Source organism: Vulpes vulpes, chromosome 11 (assembly GCF_048418805.1).
Source record: "Vulpes vulpes isolate BD-2025 chromosome 11, VulVul3, whole genome shotgun sequence".
NCBI lineage: Eukaryota > Metazoa > Chordata > Mammalia > Carnivora > Canidae > Vulpes > Vulpes vulpes.
In genome coordinates, this window is record NC_132790.1 from 77,197,811 (window position 1) to 77,211,083 (window position 13,273).

Consider the following 13,273-nt stretch of genomic DNA (forward strand, 5'->3'; position numbering starts at 1 on the left):
ACTCTGGGGGCTTGTCACTGCCCAGGACTGTACCTGAGCATGGGGACACTGGTCCTCTCTCTGTGGGCCTTCTGTCATTTACCTCCACATATACTTTCTGCCTTGGGAATTAGCTTAGAGGAAGGGCGTAGGGCCCTTTCCAGGGATTTACTGGGATCCAAGGTCTCTCTACTCTCCCTTCAATCTTTCTGCTTCTGGACTAGTGGGTTTAAAATATATAGATTTAAATTTTGCTTGTTTGTTTATTCCTAAAGAGACTGTAGCAGCTGTGGTTGATTCACTGCACTAGATCCCTTGGCCTTGCTCTGAGCTCACCTGTAGCCACAGATGGGCACTCGATGGGTACCCAGACAGTGTGCCATGGTGCCCGCATCCCCCTGCCTGCCTGCAGATCTCTCCAGCATCAGGGAATTCGCACTCCTTCCTACAGAGCAAGTCAGGAGTGCTAGGGACTTAACTGCAGGAGCATCTTTAGCCATTAAGGAAAGGAAACTGGAGATAAGTACCTCAGTGAAATATAGCAAATAAGCTCAGCACAACCATTCTGAAATGTGGTCTCCATCATTCATTAGAGAATTCCCAGCAGGCGTGAGGCCTCGGTTGTCCACGGTGGCAAACTGCTCATCAATACACCCTTTATCCACGTTCTCCCTTCTTTGTCTCCTTCTCACCACCCACTCATGTGTACTTCTTGGTTCTCTTCCCAAATAAGCTGCTTACATCCAAGTTCTGACCTCAGGGTTTGCTTGCAGAGGAATCCAAAGTAGGCAGGGATGCCGACCAGCAGAAATATTTTATCTATCCCTTTTATTTTCTGGTTGTGGAGGAAAGTAATTGCTGAAAGAAATAACTTCCTATAGTATCCTGCAAGATTATTTGTGTTCTTTTTGTGTAAGTCTGAATGTGCAATGAGATGGATAGCTATGTAATCAGCACTCTTTTAGATCTCAAGTCCTCAAAAGAGTGAAACATTCTTCAGCATATTCTATATGATGTCTAGAATAATATGTTGAAGGGTAAAGGCCTGACGCTGTAAAGTCAGTCCATCTTAAAAGAACAGTTAATCCCAGGACCCTAACAGCATTTTGGTATTCATGAATTATCCAATTCCACTGAAAGAAACTTTTTAAAAAGATCTTTTTATTTTGTTTTCAAGTCATGATTATGTATTTTTTAAAGATTTCATTTATTTATTTGAGAGAGATAGAGAGTACGCACAAGTGGGAGTGGAAGGGCAGAGGGAGAAGGAGGAGCAGACCTCACCCCTGCCCCACTGAGCAGGGAGCCCCATGCAGGCTCCATCCCAGAACCCGGAAACCATGACAGACACTTAACCAACTGAGCCACCCAGGAGTCCTATGACTATGTATTCTTTAAGGGCAACAACTTTTCTCCTAAAAACAAGAATTCAGAAAATTATTCCTGCTACTCAGTAGGCTGCTCAGCAATACCAGGTGGGTGTCAGATGGGGAGGGCAATCATGGACACTCAGCTTATCCCCCATGGACCCATCCAGATAGTGGGGTGGGGTGGCAAGAGCACTCCTGACTCTGCCTGCCTGGGGAGGCCTAGACTCAGGCAGTGGCCATGACCCAGTTCGACATCTTGCTGAGCCCAGAAACAAGACTTCAGACAGCTCCTGCCAGCTCCACACGGTACATGTAACAGAAAAATTACTCCATACAAATTCAAGTGGTGTGCATTTCAGCTTCATGTTGTGAGAACACTCCAGGAGAGTCTGTACTTATTTCTTCCATCTTCTCAGCTACCACTGACTCTCTTGTCTTTGTGAATGAGGACTAAGATTCTCATAACCACCCTAGACTAGCCACGTGAGCCCTCTCTGGGTGACATCTGTCACTGTCAGTGCTATGATCTACTCTCAACAGACTCTGCTCAGGGGACCTCTGGCTCTTGTATAGGACAGGGAGGCTCTGTTTATAGTCTTCAGGTGTTCTTCCTTTTTTTTGGAGTGGGGAGGCATTTATGTCCCTACTTAGTCTATTGAACCTGAAAAGCCAAGCATTTGACTTCTTTGTAAGCAGTTTTCTTCAGTGCCATCCTTTTCCCAAAGCAATGAGGATGGGTGCCAGTTGTTAGAATGGGGAAGGCTAGCTAGGGTACAGAAGAAATTACAGAGAGCAAACTTACCAGTTATCCTGCCATTTGAGTTCCAGGTATCTTTGCAGGTCTAAGGGATCTAGGAGAACAATGCTCCCCTGTCCTTCATTATTCTTCTAATTCTGAGAACAAAGGTCTACTTTCTGTCCTGGTGAAAAAAGCAGAATGAATTCACTACCCTCTTTACTCAAAAATGTGTAGTTTGTGTATGTGTATGTGTATGTGTGAGCATGTGCACGCATGCATATGCACTTACAGCATACATTTGAAATAGACTTTGCAGATAATTACACTGACTTGAATGGGTTGAAGGGATTAAAGATGCTGCCAAACCTTTGGGAGTACCTGGAAGAATAATTGCAAGGGTGTGGTGTGCATTTGGGAGATAGAAATGAGTTATGTGACCAATATATGAGGTTTGAAGTACCTATAATTATTCTTTTGGAAAAGCGCTGTGAAGCCCTACTAGGCATATTTATTATTATATTGTCTCCATTCATTCTGAAAACATTACTGAATACCCACTATGTACCAGGCAAGGTGCTTGGCATGGTGGATAAAAAGATGAATCAGATGTGGCCAGTAAGACAGGTCCACAAGCAATTATAACCACAATACTGCGCTGGAAGTAATCACAGAGATGCCCACAAACTAATATTTGGGTAAATACGAAGAAACCAAAATAAACTGTAAAGGCCTGACATTTCCCCAAGCCTTTTGGTAAACAAAAGTGCAATTACCTCTCCACCCTTTTGTAAGCTGTAAGATCTTAGAAAGCTATGTGGAATCTTGTGTGCTTGGCTCCTGCTGGTGCTGAGACTTCAAAAGGCTTTTTAGTAGTGTGTTAATAATGAATTAAAGCCAAATTGATTCCAACTTTGAGGCTGCCACTCTCAAAGCCTTGCCTTTGGTTCTGTGAAGCTAAGAAGGAGTTTCAACAGATGACCCTGAGGGAGGAGGATAATCCTGCCATGGATGATGAATACTTTGTTTACACAATTTTCCATTGTGTCTTGATCCATGGAAGGTGGGTCTAGAGGGAAAATTTTTGTTTTCATCAGCTCAGAATTCTGATCATATGGAGAACTTTTTTCTTTATCAACTCTGTTCCTGGACTTTTTGTATTACAGTTTTAGGAAAATATATAGAGAGACACTGAACTAGAGAGGCCCTGGTAAAAGGGATGAATTTTTGTGTTGGTCAGTTCTCAGGTTCTATTTCACTCTGGGAGGATATAAATGATGCGAAAAGTGGAGAAGAAAGAAAAGAAAGAGGCAGAAAGGGAGAGCCACCATGAGAGAGCCTAAGTTGATCCATATAATAAAGAGATGAGAGAGAAGAAAAGGAAAAAAAATGAAGAAAGCCCTATGGACTGGGCATTTAGAGTGAGATATGTCGAGTTTAGAGGAAGAGATGCTCTGTACTAAGAGAAGAGAGGAAAGGAATTTTAAGATGTGGCTCTGTTCTTCACCTCTCAATAGCAGAATATGCATTCTTCTCAAGTGTCTATGGAACATTCTCCACAATAGACCGTATGTTAAACCTTAAAACAAGCCTCAATAAATTTAAGGATTGAAGTCATATAAAGTATTTTCTCCAACCAAGTATTTTCTCCGTATGTTAAACCTTAAAACAAGCCTCAATAAATTTAAGGATTGAAGTCGTATAAAATATTTTCTCCAACAAATACTTTCTAAAGTATTTTCTCCAATTTTCAATACCAGAAGGAAATTTGAGAAACTTACAAATACGGAAATTGAACAATACACTCCTTAATAACAAATGGGTTAAAGAGGAAATCATATGAAAACTTAGAAAATACTTTGAAATAAATGAAAATTAAGATACAACATAGTCAAACTTATGGCATGTAGCTGAATAAGATTTAGAGGGGAATTTATAGCTCCATATGTCTATACTGAAAGAGAAGCAAAATTTCAAATCAAATCTATCCTACTACTTTAGGGTACTGCAAAATGAACAGTGAACTAACCCTAAAGCAAGCAGGAAGAAGAAAAAATAAAAATCTTGGGCATTTTCTCATGTAAATATTTATAAAGCTGTCATTTTATTTGATGACCATGTAGTATTTCATTAGATAAACTATTCAGTGGTTAATTTAACCAGTCTTGTACCAATACACACGTAGGTTGTTGTCAGTTTTTTTCTCTTATGATAATCTTGCTTTAAATATCCTTATACACACAAACTCTCATATGAATGTGCATATATTTGTGAATTCTGGGAAGTGGAATTTCTGGGTCAAATAAAATATGTATTAAAAACTTTAAGGCTATTACAAATCATACTCCAAAGAGGCTGAATTAATTTACACTTGCAATAATAAAATATAAAAATCCCTGTTTTCCCATAATATTACCAATACAGTGTTAGTAGCCCTTTTAATCTTTGCCTACCTGATAAATGAAAAATGGTACCTTAGCAACAAAAGCTCCAAGGTGCCTACTAATAAATCTCACAAAATTTATAGGGCCAACTATAAACTTTATCAAAGGAATAAAAGTAAAACTGGAGAGCAATACCATGATCCTGGGTTAAAAGACTCAATATCATAAAGATGTGAATTCTCCTAAAATTCATCTATAATTTCACTCTCATTTCATTCAAAGTTTTCATTAAGCTTTCTATAGATCTTCACAAGCTATCCTACAATTCCTACAGAAGGGTAAAGAACCAAGAATGGATAATTACAAAGAGAAAGGAAGGAGATTCCTCTTCCCAGACACCTAAATTTATAAAGCTATAATAATTAAAATAGTGTGGCATTGGCAAATGAATGAGAAAAAGATCAATGGAACAGAATAGAGTTCAGATACAGACTGATAAAAATGTTAAAGTCTGATGATACCAATTCAGTCGAGGATGTGGGGGAAAGGAATTGTTCACATTATTGGCAGCAGTGTCAACTTGTACCTTTGAGGAGCATTTTGACAATATCCAGTAATATTGAGGATGTACATATTGGAAAGCCCAACATTTGCACTTCCGGGAAAACCTTTTGCACATGTTCACAAAAAACATGTGCAAGGATATTCACCAAAGCACTATAATGGCAAAAATAAGAAATAGCCTAAATGTCCACATAATGTCACATAATGAAGTACACACAAAACTCTAAAACATCGTATCAAGTGAAAAGTTAAGTTGTAACAGGACAATGTAATATCTGTGAATTTTTGAAACAGTCAAAATGACACTACATAGTAAGCCTATGTGGTAAACATAAAAATTATTAAAAAGTAAAATACTTTTAGGAGATGAGCACTACTAGGAATGGAGAAAAAATGGATTGGAGTGGGGGCAGAGGGTGTAGTAATATTTGTAACTTCAAATATTAATCAAAACCAAAGTTCTGAGGCCAATATGACCACAAATCAACTTTTTAAAAACTTGTGATGTAACTTTATGAGTGTCAATTACATCATTTTCATTATGTTTGAGACACTTCTCATCAAAAGAAATTTAACTGGTATCTTACTGAGATTTGAATATCCATTTCTGCAGGGCCTCAGCATTTATTCAGGGTATATTAATATCATCTGAGAATGTCCTCAGAGATGTCCATTGAAAAAGGCAAACCCCTGGCCATTTTTATGTTTTACCGTCTGGTAGAAACAAGATCTATGGAAATTTAGGGTGCTATTTAGGACATTTCTCTCATCTTCATTTTGTTATTCTTGTCATCTATCCTTTCTCATTAATGAGTAGATAATCTTAAAACCAAAGGTTCCTATGTTTATTATAGAAGGGCAAAAATAAGGGAAGGAAATGGAGAGATAGAACCTCCATAGACCTTTCTTCCATTTCCTGGGAAGAATATCCCTTAAAAGTATAGCAAGCAACTCCCCACCAAATCTCTAAGGCCTGAATGAAGAAAGCTGAGGTGTGCTAGAAGCCACCTTAAACTGAGCATGGCAGGAAGCTTATGCACTGCTTCCTCTTTGACCATGTATCTGGGGACTTGGCCCCTAGTCTAGCTTCCCCATTGTGTCTCCTCCCAAGAACCACAAAAACCCACATACTGTCATGTTCCAGGGACAAACCTAAATGACCTGCAATTAGAAGCCACACTCTAACAAAGCCTCTAACTTCTCTTACTCTTTTCCTCTCTAAATTTCATTTTCTGTTTCTAGTTTCTATTGCTCAGTCTTCAAGTTAACTAATCTTTCCTACTGTAGCATCTAATCTGCTATTGATCCCATCCAGTGAGTCATTACATTTTTCATTGTAGGCATTCTTGTTTTATCACTAACAGTTCTATTTGGATCTTTTTTATATCTTTTGTGTCTCTAACATATTCAATGTGTTTTCCATTTTTGAACATATGAAATAAAGTTATAACAATGGTTTCAATATTCTTGTCTACTAATACTACCATCTGTGTCATTTTTTGGTCTGTTTCTATTAATATTTCACCTCACTATGGGTCATATTTTACTGGTTCTTTGCACGCCTAGTAGTTTTTTCTTTGATGCCAGATACTGTGAATTTTATCTTTTGATAAATTTTTCCCTCTGTTCCTTTAGGTGGCCTTGCTGTTTCCTTGCACACATGTTCTAATCAGAGCTCATATGAAGGCTCACAGATACTTGCATTGGAGCTTTCTCTGAGCACAGCTCTCCACTCTCCAATACTCTGCCTTGTGAACACTAACCACCTCGACATCCTTGGTCCCCAGCTCAATCTCTTCAACTTACGCTCCACCTGGTTCCTCTTTCCTGCAGTGCAGCCTGGAAATAGTCTCTAGGCAATCCTCTGGGGGAAATCATAGGACTTACCTCACTTGTTCCCCTCTCTTGGGGATCCTGTGGTTACTGATGGCCAATGCCTGAAACCATTGTTTTATGTTTCTTTCCAGTGTTTTTAGTCACTCCTGAATTATTCAAGAAGAAAAAAACATTTCTATGGTGCTATTTGGGTCCTCTGGAAGCAGACTGTGGGGTATAGTTGATATTCATCATTCATGGATTCTGTATTTGTGAATTTGCCTCCTTACTATAATATTTGTAACCTCAAAATCAACATTCATGGTACTTTCACATTCATCATGAACATAAACAGAGCAGCAAAAATTTTTAGCATACCTGATATGCCCATTCCCAACTGAGGTCAAACAAGGCTTCTTGTTTCAGCTCTTATATTGTAAACAAGTATCCTTTTCATGTTCTATTTAGTGCCACATTTTTCCCATTCTTGTTCTTTTCATTGGTGCCCCAAGCCTGGTACTGAAGTGCTGGCTAGTGTTCAAGAAGGCTGTGATGTGGTCTCTGGAGAAAATATGTGTGTTAGATAAGCTCCATTCAGGCATGAGTTATAGTGCTGTTAGCTATGAAGTCAATGTTTATGAATCAATAGTATATATTGAATAACATATCTTTGAGCATAAACATAAAAAAAGGTTATATATTGATTGGTTGATGAAAGTATTGTGACCAGAAGCCTAGGAACCCAACCCCCAGAAGTAATGGTTCAGTATTTGCTAATTCTGTATTCACAACAACTGCATAAAACATAGCAAATCTAAGTTCTTGTTATTGTAGAATAAACTATATACTCGATTTTATTCAGGTGACAAAAAAAGAAAGAAAAAGAAAAACTACTAGCAGTGAGAGAAGAGAGATAAGGAAAGTAAGGCAGCCTTTAAAGGTCATGTCATCCAGGCAGTTACCATGGTGGGTCACCAGAGCTTAATATCCTTGGGGACCTCTGGCAGCCAGGGTACAACATGTACCTCAGAGTGATCTCAAACCAGGGGAGGAGGCTGGTGTATTTATGCACCAACTCCAATCAGTTGGAGACTGCTGGGAAGGGTCAATTTTTGACCTGCTGGGAAGTAGACAGAGGGACTGGCTGCCAAAGAAAGTCCTCAGGCAAAGAGGTACAGATGTTGGCAATTGAAGTCCAGCCTAGTTTCCTACTATGGTGGGAGAAGGGGATCTCCTACCGACAGGATGATCAGAGCTACAAACTTAGGTGCCTCCAGAAGCCAGGCAGGTAATAAAAGCAAGAGAAACAGGCGAGGTGGGACTGCAGGAGCTGGCAAGTTCCTGTCTCTGTCAGACAGGAACAGCTGTCACTGAGGATAGCCAATTTTTGCCACGCAGGAAAATAGGTCTATCCTTGCCAAATCTTTTGATTTTTCAAGAAAAGTGGGAAATTCATATTTTTTAAAATGTGAAATCCCCAATTTGCAAAAGTTGGCAATAGCTTCAAAAATTTTAAAATACACCGTTAAGGCCAAAGAAAACATCTTGGCAGGCCAACTTCAGCCCACAGACTGCCAATTTGCAACCTCTCTGATAGAGGATGTGCAAAACTCCACCTGTTGGGTATGAGCCCAGGAAAATATATCTTTATCTCCTGTGCAATCTAAGGCATTCTGGGAGGGGCAAGAGGTGCCGAGAAGTTTGCCCGGACATGAGAGCATGGTGAGGCACCTCTGTGTCTGTCTAGTGAGCTTACCTCTCTCCTGCCTTGAGGTTTATTCAATGTCCAAGGACCACCATTTGTTGTGGCTGGTGGAATTCTCTTTGATTTCTTGTTACTGTTCTGGCATTTTTCTTCTCATGAAGAGATAGCTGAGCCTACTGGGTTATTTGTCTTGCATCTGCTTTTCTGCACAGCCAGTCAGCCCTTTCCAGAGTGGAGACAAGGCTGCCTGCCCAAACTTCCACCTGCACACAGAACAGAGATTGTCAGGAGGAACTTGCAAGTCAAGTGGCAGTGTTTGTGGAAGTGGAGACTAGGGAATTAGCCATCATGTGGCATTCTCTGTGATGCAGAGGGAGAGAGAGGTCAATGGTTGTGGTAAGTGGCAGAGTACCTCATCAGTCAGGGGTTGGGGGTCAGCCAAATCACCAGGAGATACATATATATTCTTCAATTATAGGCCATTATTCTTAAGTGGATCTCCCAATTGGTGAGTTGCAGCCTGGCTGATACCACCAGCATGATTCTTTGACTCATGGTGACCAATAAGGCCTCTGTAGCCAATAAGGACTTTTTTCATTGTTTGTTTTTTTGTTTTTGGCTGAGTCCAAGAAGGCTTGGCTGTTCTGGCCTGTGACCTCATTGTTTATCATTATGTTTTAAAGCTTCTACCTCCCTTCCTTAGGCTGGATCAGAGCTGGAGAGAGCAGGGTAGATGTGTGAAATAAACTCTAGCCAGTGTTACTATAATCTTGAACACCCAAACAATGGGTCACATGTCTACAACTCATGACTTCTCTGCAGCTTGGCTGGCCCTGAGCTCTTCCACTTTTAACCACCATTTGAAACGGGAAGGTATTAGAAATAGCTAATCTGTGAACATTTACAGTGTAAAATCCAAATGGGTAGGGAAGAGATCAATTGATGAGCAGCCCAGTCTTAGCCCTCAGGGAAAGACTAGAAAATACATTTAGTCTGATGTACAAAGGTCTGACATGATCCAGATGCTGCTAGTTCAGCATTCAACTCTCCCTACACTGTGCAGCACCTGGAAGGGAGAGGGTGGGGTGCTCTAGGACATTCAGGTATCAATGTATTTGACAATGAAAACAATGAAGACAATGGTCCCCAAGATGAGGAACTGGAATTTACTCCTTGGATGTTCTTTGTATAATGTCCCAATTTGCAAGAGTGGGAACATCTCTAGAGGAGGTTTTCGAAACCTTATGTGATCTCTTTATAAACATGAGATGATTCTTGAGAGAAAATATATAGGCTGGGGATGAGTCTTGACAAGAGTGGTTTGCTAAGAAGCAAGAGTGGGACAGGTTGAAATGTAGGCCTTCCTTGAGTTTAGAGAGGAGGCAGGGCTGGGTTCCTGAACAGAGAATTCTCAGGGCCTGCTAGAGCCTTCAAGTAGGCCTCGTGTTCAGAAGGCTATGTATCCAGACAGTTTGGGACATGAACTCCCCAGGCATTTCTGCAATTCTTGAAAGAAGTACATTGCCATGGGATGCCTGGGTGGCTCAGCGGTTGAGCATCTGCCTTCGGCTCAGGGCATAATCCCGGTCCTAGCATCGAGTCCTACATCGAGCTCCCTGCATAGAGCCTGCTTCTCCCTCTGCCTGTGTCTCTGCCTCTCTCTGTGTGCCTCTCATGAATAAATAAATAAAATAAAATAAAAAGAAAGAAATACATTGTTGTGAGTGTACCTTGAATGTACTGAGCAAGTTTGAAGGTAGGTCTGGAGGAAATTTCTGAAAGATTGTCTTAGAGTCTAGAATTGAAGTTTATGCACCTGATTCTGGGTTGGTCACAGATGTGGTGGGCATTTGATCCCAATCCAAATTCTGCAACTCAGTCTATGTGTAGTCCTGGAAGTTTCTATATATTCACAGAAGGAATGGGCTGGATAAGATGTTCCCTAGGGATTTTTCACCACTAATGTTCTATGATGTTAACTGGACATGCATTATAAAATGGAGATTTTACTTGAGCCATTTATACAGAACCTGTGAATAGTCATACAGCTAGAGGAAAGTGAATAAATCTTAAACATCCCAGGTAGCCTCCCTTCTTTCTGAATAAAACAGTTCTTGGAATAACCAAAGTCTTAGCATTTGCAAATATAACCCCACGGAGGACCGAGTCATCCACCACAAAGAGCTTTAGGCACAAGACTACCCTGAATTCCCATTAAAAATGCCCATGCTCTTGGCTCAAATATTTATTTACATTTTAGATTATATTTAAATATTGATTTCAAAAGATACACACACACATAGCTCTGTAAATAAATCAAATAAATTAATTAGGAAAACTGACTGTGGTAGCACGCAATCTAGCAGTGAAATCACTCTCACAAAGTGCAGAGTTGAGCTTGTAAACCAATCAAGATAATTGCGTCCTTGATTGGGAAAGATAAGTGTGTTGTTGAAGGCAATCGTTTGCTCCTTACTAGGACTCTTGGAGAGACCAGAAGACAATATCAGAGGGAGGCCAAAAGGCATTTCTTGGGTTGGGTATCTAGGCATTGGTACTTTTTCTGTATGAGTCATGGCAAGAAAGCATGCATCTTGAAAAGGTAGCTTTGGATTAAAAATTGGAAGGCTTGCATCATGAGAACCAGCATGATCTGCCTTGTAGAGTCTGTCCAATACTTTTTATGCTCTGCCTTTCCCTAAAAATAGCAGTCACCATCTGCATTTTATTTGTTTATATTTTAGGCCTTTCTTCTGAAAGGATTTATGGGAGCTCGTGTGTACATTGAATTTAATAGGACGGAATAAATAGCTAAGGACTTTGGGTCAAAGGGAAAGTCAGCTTAAAGAATAAGATGAAACCAGAAGTAAAGTTAGCACATGAAGCATAGACCATGAAGTCTATACAACTGTTAAAAGTAAATTGATCTTCCTAGCAGCCAGTGTAAAGAAGGGAATATGATTGGTCATCAGATCCACAGTATTCATAGAGTAAGAACATTCTGACTAAATAATCAATAGATTCTCCTGGTCATTGTCCATGAAACCTTGGGTCCAGGGTTTCAATCTTCGTTCTATTTTTTTCAGGGCTTTAATCTTTAAATGGCAAGTACCTAGAGAGAAAATGTCTCTGTTGATCAGGTAAAAGCAATGTCAAATGCTCTGACAATCAAGAAAATGTAATACAAGAGTTATATTCTTTTTGGTTTGAAAAAAATAATTGTTCACACCAGGACTTATGCCTGTGTGGAGATCCACTCCACACTTGGGGGGAGGTGGGTTAGAAGAGACTGTGGATAGAGGCAAGATTTTCTTCAGAAAATTCTTTTTTGGACATAGGAACATTCAAGTGTCCAATGTTGTAGGTCCTAGGTCAGTGGATCTCAACCCTGGCTGTGCATCAGAATGACTAAGAGCTTTGAACAGTATTGAAACCCAGTTCTCCAGGGGATTTTATTGTGTAACCAGAGATGAGGACCACTGCCCAGAGCATAGATGAGGTTGTTTCAGGTGGAAAATCCAACCCAGAGTAGCTACTACCAATCACCAATCATAGCCAGAGTTAGTAAGATGTCCTTGCTATATCTGACTGCAAGGGATGGGAGATCTTGGTGAACAATGAGGAAAAATGTACCTGGAGATAGTAAAGGAGTTGACGTGTTGTATCAAATCATTGGAACTTAGCCAGTTTGCCTTGGAGGATGCCAGCCCACAGGCAGGACCTAAGCCCTTTCAGAATGGGGCCTCCTGCTGTGACTTTGGTTTGTAAGGTGACCAACCATCTCAGTTCTCCCAGGCTTACCAGGCCATGGGGCTTTCATTTGCTGGGGAAATCCCAGCAAACGGAGATGAGTTGGTCATTCTACTGGTTTGGCTTCTTCTTAAGACACATCAAAGGGTAGAAAGGGATGACTTGGCCAATGAGGAGGAGTCAGGCCTGAGACATTTGTGACTCCTTCTGAGGCAGGACTGTGGCTCTCTGTGGATATTTATCTGGTGAGCTGTGGTCTCCTTTTTAGAGGGGCTGCCAAAGGCAGGGTTCTCTGCCTTCACCTCTGTCCCTATCTCCCTGGGACATCCTTGTGTCCTCTCCATATTCCAGCAGGGGCCCAGGACACCTTTGGTGTCTCAAGGAAGTGGAACTTCCCTAAACCCTGAGCTCTGTTCTGTTGGACTCCCTAGGATCATGGCTCTCTTCCAAATTCAGGACACAGACTTTTAAAACTCACTGCCTTTTACTTGGAAGCTTTGTCCTTAAAAATCAGGTGAGCAGCCCCGGGGTTACATACACTCAGATAATGCAGGATCCCCACAGGCACATGATGACCTGCTACCAGGGTTGGTTTTTATGGGCATTCAGAAAAGTCCTCATGATCAGAAGGGCCCATGTTTGGTTTAATGGTCTACCAGTTTGAAATCTCTAATAAATTTTGAACAAAGCATCCCACATTTTCATTTTATACTGGGTTCTACAAATTATGTAGCCCATCCTGCCTGCCACCCCAGCCCAAAGATTTCATTCTATCGCAACAAATTGCCTTCTGCTGCCTTTGCCAGGAGTGCCGTTATGAAAAAAAATTGACAATAAAATGGGTAGACTTTACCTCAGAGACTCACAAGCCTGGCCAACTCCTGAGACTGTTTTATAGCACATCATTATAAAGTGCTTCCAGATACCATATATGTAAATAACCTCAGGTGCATAGGTCTAATAAAATATG

The 13,273-nt window shown here is 40.6% G+C and overlaps 1 long non-coding RNA gene across 1 annotated transcript in view; it reads right to left on the bottom strand.

Annotated features, from left to right (window-relative positions):
• Window positions 1-2,151: 2,151 nt before the first annotated feature.
• The window catches only part of LOC140594456 (uncharacterized), a 209,382-nt gene continuing 198,260 nt past the window's right edge, over window positions 2,152-13,273 (bottom strand). Inside the window, exons 2-4 of the long non-coding RNA XR_011995260.1 lie at window positions 8,605-8,816; window positions 7,227-7,409; window positions 2,152-2,269 (exon numbers count right to left, since the gene is read on the bottom strand). This is a non-coding gene — a long non-coding RNA (uncharacterized lncRNA). The remainder of the gene's footprint in view (window positions 2,270-7,226; window positions 7,410-8,604; window positions 8,817-13,273) is intronic.